Source organism: Euprymna scolopes, chromosome 18 (assembly GCF_053919585.1).
Source record: "Euprymna scolopes isolate OS-2025 chromosome 18, ASM5391958v1, whole genome shotgun sequence".
Lineage (NCBI taxonomy): Eukaryota > Metazoa > Mollusca > Cephalopoda > Sepiida > Sepiolidae > Euprymna > Euprymna scolopes.
The window spans coordinates 115,294,626-115,304,946 of record NC_136499.1 but is presented as its reverse complement, the minus strand read 5'-3'; the positions used below and the strand labels follow the sequence as shown (position 1 = coordinate 115,304,946).

The window sequence follows — 10,321 nt, the reverse complement described above, 5'->3', positions numbered from 1 at the left end:
GTAGGTATAAAATAAAAGATTTCTTGATTTTTGTTTATCGTCGTAAGTGCCAATCTGAACAAGCAACCCGAAAATCTTATTCAGGTAGGTAGAAGAGTGACTTATCTTGCCTTTGGTAATAGTTATTTTTTGTATATTTATTTTTAACGTCTTTTTTGTTTTGTTGACTAGTGTTAGAAGAAAATGGCCAAAATCATTGATGACAATAGTAGCGTTTAGAGATTTTTATATGAGTCACTTTGTGTGTGTGTGTGTGTGTGTGTGTGTGTGTGTGTGTGTGTGTGTGTGATCTTAACTTTTGCAAATTGCATACAAAGCTAATTTATATTTCTGGCAGTGTTCTTAGATATCTTTTATACAGAAATTCGTATGATAAGTATCAAAAATCGAAAATATTCGACCTAAAAATGTCTTTTCTCTCTTATAGACAAAAAAAAAAAAGAAAGAATTTTTACAGGGGGAATATTTTACGTTAAACCGGCAAGGGAGATAATAAATTCTTAGCAAATCATTTCTTCTTAAAAAAAAAAAATATTGACATCTGGAGATGTAGCTCAGTGGTAGAGCATTCGACTATAGATTGGACAATCCTCTGTTCAAGCCCGCGTATTACACCCCGCCACTTTATTTCAATTCTTTCTTATTAATGAGTTCAATTTACCATAAAAGAAGAGCTACTATTTAAAATCGCCGCAAATCACTTCTTTTCAGATTTTAAACTTAAACATTAATCAGAAATGACTTTCTCAAGACATTCATCGTCAACCCCAAATATCAGCTGACGTGATATTGCAAACAAATACAGACGGAATTTGATGAACGACATTATCATTATTATATTTTTCATTTTTGTAATTTTATTTTGCGAATTAATCCACCGGGCAAATTATTCCTCGTAATATATAATAATCAATAAAAGATTGATTCGATAATAGTACATATGCGATTTGCATAAATTAATATATGATGTCTAAGTATATTGTATGCCTGGGCAACGCCGGGCGGCCAGCTAGCTAGTATAGCGATAAGTGTAAAAAATGTGAGTGCGTAATTTTTTTTTAACTGATCTGGTTTATTCCACGGGAGAAAAGTGAAGCCATGCAATGTATTCTGGAAACACAGGCGGAGATTTTTGTAACCCCTATTTTAAATTTGAAGAGCTTATTAAACGGATAACTATTGAACGTCTTTGAGGTATTTGAACATGCTATTATTACTGCGCCCACATATAGCGGCATTATTTGCCCGCACGTGTGCGAGGCAGGGTGGTGTGGGGAAGGCTTATTGAGATAAACCCGTACACAGCGAAAAGAAAACAAAAATGGAAGATGTCTCCGCCTCTTTGTGGGAGGCGAATGTATCGGTCAATCGAGGAAAGAAGGCCTTTTTTTTTTTTCTTATTTCTCCACCGACTGGAGAAGACTGGAGTTTTGGATCTCAGAGCGTTTAGTCGTCATTTTAACGGCTAAAGAGACTCGGACGCTCATATTTTTTTTTAAGCAATTTTTTTTAAACTAACCTATAACGGATAAGCAAAAAAAAAAAAAAAAAAAAAAAAAGGGAGGGGGGAAACAGATAAAAAAAAAGAGGAGAAAAAAACGCAAAAAAAAAAATTCAAATACGAAAAAAAGGGAGAATGACATAAAAGCAGATAGTGTTTTGTTTTATATATATATATATATATATATATATATATATATATATATATATATATATATATATAAAAGAAAATGTGTCGTTATATTCTCATATAAAAAGATTTAAATCGACAGTAATTATACAAAAAAAAATGAATGGAATTATTATTGACTATTGGAGTTTATATGTTTGTAGTATGGATAGGTTAAGAAAAATACGAGTTTGGTGTTGAGAAAGTGCGTGAAGGAGATAGAGAGAGCTAGAAAGTGAGAGAGAGAGAGAGAAAGAGAGAGAGAGCGACGCCCGCTTTTTTTTTTTTTTTAAATCATTTTAAGAATTGAAAAAATCATGGATATCTTATTGTATGGAGCTAATGTTATTGTATTACGGACACGTCAAAAAGAAATACAAGTTTCGCGTTGAGAAAGAGTTCGAAGAGTTCGGAGAGATATATATATATAGAGAGAGAGAGAAAGAGAGAGAGAGAGAGAGAGAGAGAGAGAGACGTTATTTACGGAGGAAAAAAAAATTTAATCATTTTAAAAATTTAAAAAAAAAATCACGGATATTTCTTTGAAATACGGAACTGATGTCATTGAATTTCAGACACGTTAAAAGAAATAAAAGATTTGCGTAGCGAAAGAGTTAGACAGAGAACGAGAGAGAGGGAGGAGAGCGAATCGGAAAAAAAAAAAGAGAGTGAACTTTTTTTACGAGACAGTAAAAAGGAATCGACTTTGTTTAAAGGAAGCTTTTACCATCGTTGAATTTTTCATCGTCAAAACCGCGAAGACTTCTCCCCAGTTTAACACACTCGCACACAGAAAGGTAAGCAGTTTCACGTATTTTGGGAGCATTTTTTACAATAGCCAACAAAACAAAAATGGAACAATTGAAAAAAAAAATCAATGTACAACAAATTTATGCACGACAAATGGCCTCTGCTTTGATTAATATATAGGCACGAGAAATTAACACACAAGAAATTAACGTACGACAAATTAACGTACGACAAGCAAACGTTAGCAAAAGCAAGATAAGTTACTATGTTATTGTTACATACCTGGATAAAATCGTGTTTTAACATATTTTAAGGCGTGTATTTTCTCTGAAAAAGAAACCGTAGTGCCAAGTTTATTGTGGTTTAGTTTGAGATGTTTGAACCTTCTATAATCGTCAAAAAATCAAAAATGAAACAAAATACTGTGAAATGTATTGGATGGGTTTCTATCACTATTCTTTTTCGATTTTCGAGCGGTTATCGGGGGTTGAAATTGTTTGAACGGACCGCAATTTGTTTCGTTCTCACTCAACCGACTTGACACTACATTTGTTTTTAAATGCACGCTTTAAAATAAGTTAAAACACAAATAATATCCAGGTAGATAGAATAGCAACTTATTTTGCGTTTAGTTGGTAATAACGTTATTATTTCAACACGATCAATAAACTGCACGAGTACTTTATTTTATTGTTATTTTTATTTACTAGAATTTCTCGTATTTAGACCTCACTGACAAATGACATTGTGTCATTGGAATCTGAGTGCCAAGAGGTTTCTCAATGTTATTATTATTATTATTATTATTATTATTATTATGATTATTATTATTATTATTATTATTATTATTATTATTATTATTATTATTATTATTTTTATTTTTATTATTGGCTCACAAGGAGCTTTCACACAGGTCATCAAAAAATCTCTCCTTGAAAACAACCTGTGCTGTTCCCTGGAAGCTGAGTGACAACAAGTCTCCCCATATTTCCATTACTCTTCTTTTTTTTTTTTACACGGTGGTCACCACTTATCAAGACCCGGAAGCCACTCATGGATGAGGGTTATTGCAAGTACAGTACGTTAGCGTGGAGATTTAATGAAGTGTTTACTTAAGAGGGTGGTTCATTAGGAATTTGTTAACGTTGGACTTGAAGACATCCAAGTTGTAGTCAGGTGGGAAGCAGGCAGACGTAACAGAGTTCCACAGGCGTGCAGTTCTAAGAAAGAAGCTTTGCTCATGGAATCTACGTCTTTGGATTACATTTGTAAATAAACTTGCGTTATCGCAACAGCCGCTTACCATTGATATCTCTCTGGCAGCGGCCATAGGTCTCTACTGGAATTTGAGTGGCAATAAGCCTCCCCATGGTCCCAGTTCTCTTCTTACTTAGGTCCGGTTATTATTATTATTATTATTATTATTATTATTATTATTATTATTATTATTCGCATAATCAGGTTGACACACCGGTTCTCACAGATCACTGAAGTTAAGCAATGTTGAGCCTGGTTAGTACCATATGGGTGACCATTTGGGAATTCTAGGCGCTGTATGTGCTCTCCGCTTATCTCGGCATTTGTTTCCAGTCGTCTTCTACATACACTTCACTTGCCACTGGTATTTAACAATGTCGACTCAGAAGAGGTGTGGTTGGAGATTGCGCACCTCCTGCTACAAATATTTCACGCGCAGGCACCCCTTCGTGGGTATCCATAGTCTGTTAAAGACTGAAGGAACCCACATGGACTTTCTTGAATATTAAGTCGATTCCTTTGACTTTAGACATTCAAGTTGAATGACACTTTCGCTATTCCTAACAGGCAAGCCTTTTGCAAAATTGGAAAAAAATTGTCTTGCCAATCAGATTAAGCCATTTATGGTGGCTTTTCATTATGTTTCCAAACTTTTAAATTATAATGGGAATCACCTTGACGTCTTTACATTTCCATAGTTTAATTCTCATTTCAGATATATATATATATATATATATATATATATATATGTGTGTGTGTGTGTGTGTGTGTGTGTATGTATGTGTTTGTGTGTGTGTATGTGTATATATATATATATATATATATATATATATATATATATATATATATATATCGTATTTCCTCTGGACTTACCGAAGTTAAGCAACGTTGAGCCTGGTCAGTACTAAAATGGATACCCATTAGGCATTTTCAGTTGCTGTATGTGCTCTCCGCTTATCTCGGCACTGTTTCCAGTCGTCTAGCACTACTCCTTGCCACTGGACTAAAGCAGTGCCGATTCAGGAGATGTGTGGTTGAAGATTGCGCAAACCTTGCCTCACAATTACGCGCGCAGCTGCCCTTACAGGGGTATCTATTATCTCTTGAGACTGAACGGCCGTACCTGTTATCGATCGATATCAAAAGGGGCGGTCATGTCAATGATTGAGCAACTGCTCTTGTTTAGAAAAATTGTCATATTTGAAATGTTCAAGGACCTTATCAGTTTGTACGCGCATATTCGAAATAAGTTTGACATTGTCGTTATTATTATTATTATTATTATTATTATTATTATTATTATTATTATTATTATTATTATTATTATTATTATTATTATTTTCGTTAACTTCATAGTGCTGTGACGTTTTACACAGTTTTGTTTTTTAATTTTTTTATTTTTCACTCAAGAGCGAGCTTTTACACTGAAGCTAGTGAGCATAGTCAAATAGTCAATTAGATGGAAAACACCTGGCGTAGGATGCTTGCTGTGCCAAGCAGAACTGACTTCTGGAGTACTGTAATATTTTACTTGATTCCCAAGGAGGTCTCCTGTTTCTCAAGATCATCTACAATTGAGCCAAGCGTACCTATGGATTGCTACAATGGAGGTTTTCTTATTCCGCAACCTAGCAATCTTCATCCTCAGTTTCTTATAGTTCATTATTATTATCAGTATTGACCCACAGGGAGCTTTTACACAGGTCATCAAGGATCCTGGAAGCTGAGTGCCAAGTCTCCCAAGATTTCCAGTACTCTCCAGCTATTTCGATAATATTCGCAAATGAATTTGTGTTATCGCAACAGCCGCTTACGATTGATTTCTCGCTGACAGCGGCCATTGGGCTCCACTGGAATTTGAGTGGCAATAAGCCCCCTCAAGGTCCCAGTTTTCTTAGTACTTGTCCAGCATTATAATAATGATAATAATAATAATAATAATAATTATTATTATTATTATTATTATTATTTTCTTCTTCTCCTTCTTCTTCTTCTTCTTCTTCTTCTTCTTTCTTACTTACTTACTTATCTACTTACTTACTAGAAAATTTCACACAGGCGATCAAAGATTTGTGGTGTTTTTTGGAGTCTGAGTGACAATTGTCCTTAAATTTCTAGTACACTTCACCTCTTTCAATGATCTTTCCAAACGAGTTTGTTTTATCGCAACAGTCGTTTACCATTGACTTTTCACTGGCAACGATCATTGGTCTTCGCTGGAATTTGCATGGCAATAAGACTCCCCAAGGTTCCAGTCTTCTTTCTACCCATTCAGTGGAAGTCTGGTGGGTGCTTTCACCCATCGGTCTTCCCATCCTCCTTGACCCTTCAACTATTAAGTGCGCTGCCAGTTGATACCGGCACTATTAAATAAAATGGTGGGGAAATAGGTAACTTGCAGTTTCAGTTTTCTTGGTTTTATTTTTGTTTTCCTTCTCTTGTATTTTCTATATGCCCGGCTAGCGATTGTCATTCTTGTAGATTAAGTTTCCGCATTCGAAGATTTTCCGCTGTTTTCAGCATTACTGCCTATTGCGTAGTCTGAGGCTTCCTCCTGGTTCCGATTTCTTCTTTCCAAGTTCCTTATATATGTTTCTGTTACTTGTCCTTTTGGCCAAGATCAAAGTGTAGTATCTGTTCCGGCAGATGCTTCTTGGTCTGACCTTCACCCGGGACAAGATCAAAGTGTAGTATCTGTTCCGGCAGATACTGCAAGCTATGACTAGCTATGACTAGCAAAGACCAGATGTGGGGGCAACCCCACATGCCTGACCTTTAACCAGCTCCCATTTCCCACCTCTCGGGAGCTGGTCCCCTTTTTCCCTTCCCCCTCCCTTCACTCCTCACATTAAAAATTGGCCTTGTGCCTAATTTGCTCGGTGGGGGAGCAAATAAATACCATCTGTTCCGGCAGATGCTGCACTTAAGATAATTTGTACCAGTCAATGGAGGGGAAACCCTCTATACTGGGACAATTATTATTTTTGGTAACCAGAGTGCCCCCTTTTTGCCTACTTTTAGGGGAGCTGGTTTTTACCTCACATTAAAAACGGCCTTGTGCCTAATTTGCTCAGTGGGGGAGCAAATAAATACCATCTGTTCCGGCAGATACTGCAAGCTATGACTAGCTATGACTAGCTATGACTAGCAAAGACAAGATGTGGGGGCAACCCCACATGCCTGACCTTTAACCAGCTCCCATTTCCCACCTCTCGGGAGCTGGTCCCCTTTTCCCTTTCCCCCTCCCTTCACTCCTCACATTAAAAATCGGCCTTGTGCCTAATTTGCTCGGTGGGGGAGCAAATAAATACCATCTGTTCCGGCAGATACTGCAAGCAGGGACCATGTGTGGGGGCGGCCCCACATATAAGACCTTGGTCAATGAAGGGGCAACCCTTCATACCAGTTGTCACTGTCCGGCTCCCCTACTCCCCGGGGAGCTGGTCCCCATTTCCCCTTAACTCCTCACATTAAAAATTGGCCTTGTGCCTAATTTGCTCGGTGGGGGAGCAAATAAATACCATCTGTTCTTCGGGTGCTGCCCTTCCATTTCTTGTTCTCTTTCGGTGGAGGAGAAGTCCTTCCCGACTGAGACAATTTTTTATTGTTGTACCTTTTCTCCACGTTAAAAAACGACCCTGGTGTCTAACTCTGTCCTGTGGGGAGGCATTTTAAATAGGTACAATTATTGGTATCTTCAGGTTCCAAATTCCTGTCAGTTCTCTGGCGAGTCTCGCATATTTGTTTTTATATTTAGTCACGTTGATCCTCACCCTGTGGTTTGTTAGGGCGGTAAAATCTACAATTTGACAGATTCTTTTTTTTTCTTGCTAATTATTATGACATCCGGTCTTTTAGCTTGGATGAGTTTATTTGATTCTACGCCCATGTCCCAAAGGATTTTATTATTATGTACTTACTAGTAGTAACCATGCAAGCTATCATTAAATATTGCTATTTGAGAACAATTTGTGGTGTTCCCTGGAGTCTGAGTGATAACAAGTCTCCCCATACTTCCAGTACTCTCCACTTGTTTCGATAACCTTTTCAAAAGCATTTGTGTTATCGCAACAACCGTTTACCATTGATTTCTCGTTGACGGCGACCAATGGTTTTCATTGGAATTTGGGTGGCAATAATCCTTGCCAAGGTCCCAGTCCTCTTTGCACTTACTCAACCAGAGGAGGTCTGGCTAGTATTTTTTCTTCTCGGTCTTTCCATCCTCCTTGACCCTCCTCATTATTTGGTGTGGTGCCTGTTTATGGTGACACTTACACACTCACACACACATAAAAAAGATGGGTATCTTACAATTATAGAGTTTCAGCTTTCATGATTGTTCCTTTGTGTTTTGCATCTGTAGCAGTTTCTGTGTCCAGTTTGTGTCTGTAGTCCATGTGTATTAATTTCCACATTCAAGGGTTTTCCTTAATATTTCTGCAGTTTAATTATTGAAATCCGTTGTATCTTCCCAGCCATCTCTTTGATTTGTATATCTCCCATTTTGTTTTCAGAGGTTTTCGGTATTGTTCCAAGCGCTCCTGTTATTATTATTATTATTATTATTATTATTATTATTATTATTATTATTATTATTACAAAATCTAAAAAAACTGACATATTGTAGACTTCTCAGTACCCTGGACAGGAATGTGAGAGAGAAGGAGAACGAGCAGTGGAGCAATTATGCTCCATTGGCCTTGGAAATGAGGCGTGTACACGGGGTTAAAACACAAATAATCCCGGTTGTAGATGGTACACTAGGAGTAGTATCAAGTCGTTGGAAGGACAATTGAAAAAACTACAAATCCCCGATGTTTTAGGCGGCCTTCAAACCTCTGCAATTATAGATACCACCAACATGCTTAGGAAAACCCTTGATCTTTGAAGCTCCTGGTTCGGAGCCGGGATTAAGGGAAATCCTCTGGAAATGAATCCCATCCCTTTCCAGAGAGACGTTGATAAACGAAATCAGAATTATTATTATTATTATTATTATTATTATTATTATTATTATTATTATTATTATTATTATTATTGGCTGAAAAGAAGCTTTCATATAGATCATCAAAGATTTCTCCTTGAAAACAACCTGTGGTGTTCCCTGGAAGCTGAGTGACAACAAGTCTCCCCCAGGTTTCCAGTACTGTCCACTTCTTTCAATAGCATTTGCAAATGAATTTGCGTTATCGCACCAGCTGCTTACCAATAATTTCTCACGGTCATTGGTCTCCACTGGAATTTGAGTGGCAATTAGTCCAGCGGAGGTCTGGTCAGTGTTCTCTCCTTATTATTATTATTATTATTATTATTATTATTATTATTATTACAAGACTTTTTCCACAAAATCTAGTTCACATACAAAATTTTTGTAGCGAGATATTTTTCTTTTTGTAAAAACGTACATATATTTTTATGAAAACATTTTATCAAAACCTTGCAGGAAGCGATTGGTCTTGCCTACTCGTAAAATATGCCTCAATATATTTGAATTCATTTGGATTTCTTATTTAATATTCCAGATCCAATTGTTTATAAATGATTATATTGTACCTAATATATAATACTGATGTCACAACCTAAAACAATTGACTTATGTGCCATCAGCTATAATCGAAACCAAACATTTAGTGCTCCAGCCGATTTTTCTACCGTTTGGGCTATAGGCAGATAGATAAAATATTTAAAATCAAACCACTTCATGCTACTAATGAATTTGCGCTTGCGCAAAAATAATAGTAAAATAATTCGATGTCGGCAAGTTGAAATGAACATTGCACGCTTCAACTTGTCGACATACGCATTATTTATCCCTCCAAAAACCAATTTTACCATCCTTCGTGTATGATTACTATTTCCTGTTAATTCCAATGTTATGTGACCAATAGTTTAAGAGTTTATCGGTTAAATATTTTCATATAGACACACCCAGATACACACATCTAATATTTTAGTCGTAATATTATCATAGTTATTAGTATGTTATAATTATTATATTTTATTATTATTATCATCATTATTATTATTGTTATTGTTGTTATTATTGTTGTTATTATTATTATTATTATTATTGTTGTTATTATTATTATTATTATTATTATTATTGTTATTATTATTGTTGTTATTATTATTATTATTGTTGTCATTATTTTTATTATTATTGTTATTATTATTGTTGTTGTTATTATTGTTTAGTATTATTATTATTGTTGTTAATATAATTGTTTATTATTATTATTATTATTGTTGTTGTTATTATTATTATTTTTATTGTTATTATTATTGTTGGTGTTGCTATTATTATTGTTGTTATTATCATTGTTTATTATTATTATTATTATTATTATTATATTATTATTATTATTATTATTATTATTATTATTATTATTATTATCATCTATATATTAATACGATAGCGTGTGTGTTATTTTCTGTGGCACGCTTACATCCGGGTCGTTTAATTGTTATGTACTTCCATTTCTTGTCATAAATAATTTTACCAAGAATTATTCATAAGTTTTGGTTTCGGTTTCGATTATAGCTGATAGCACTACAGTAATCTTTTTTTTTAATAAATAATTTTATCAAGAATTCTTCATAAGTTTTGATTTTGGTTTCTATTATGGCTGTTACACACATATATAT

At 35.2% G+C, this 10,321-nt stretch overlaps 1 protein-coding gene across 1 annotated transcript in view; it reads left to right on the top strand.

Moving 5' to 3' along the window:
* Nucleotides 1-2,333: 2,333 nt before the first annotated feature.
* LOC145297782 (uncharacterized) overlaps nt 2,334-10,321 on the top strand; it is a 246,130-nt gene continuing 238,142 nt past the window's right edge. The window contains exon 1 of the mRNA XM_080144041.1: nt 2,334-2,466. The gene's annotated coding sequence lies outside the window, so the exon portion shown is untranslated. The remainder of the gene's footprint in view (nt 2,467-10,321) is intronic.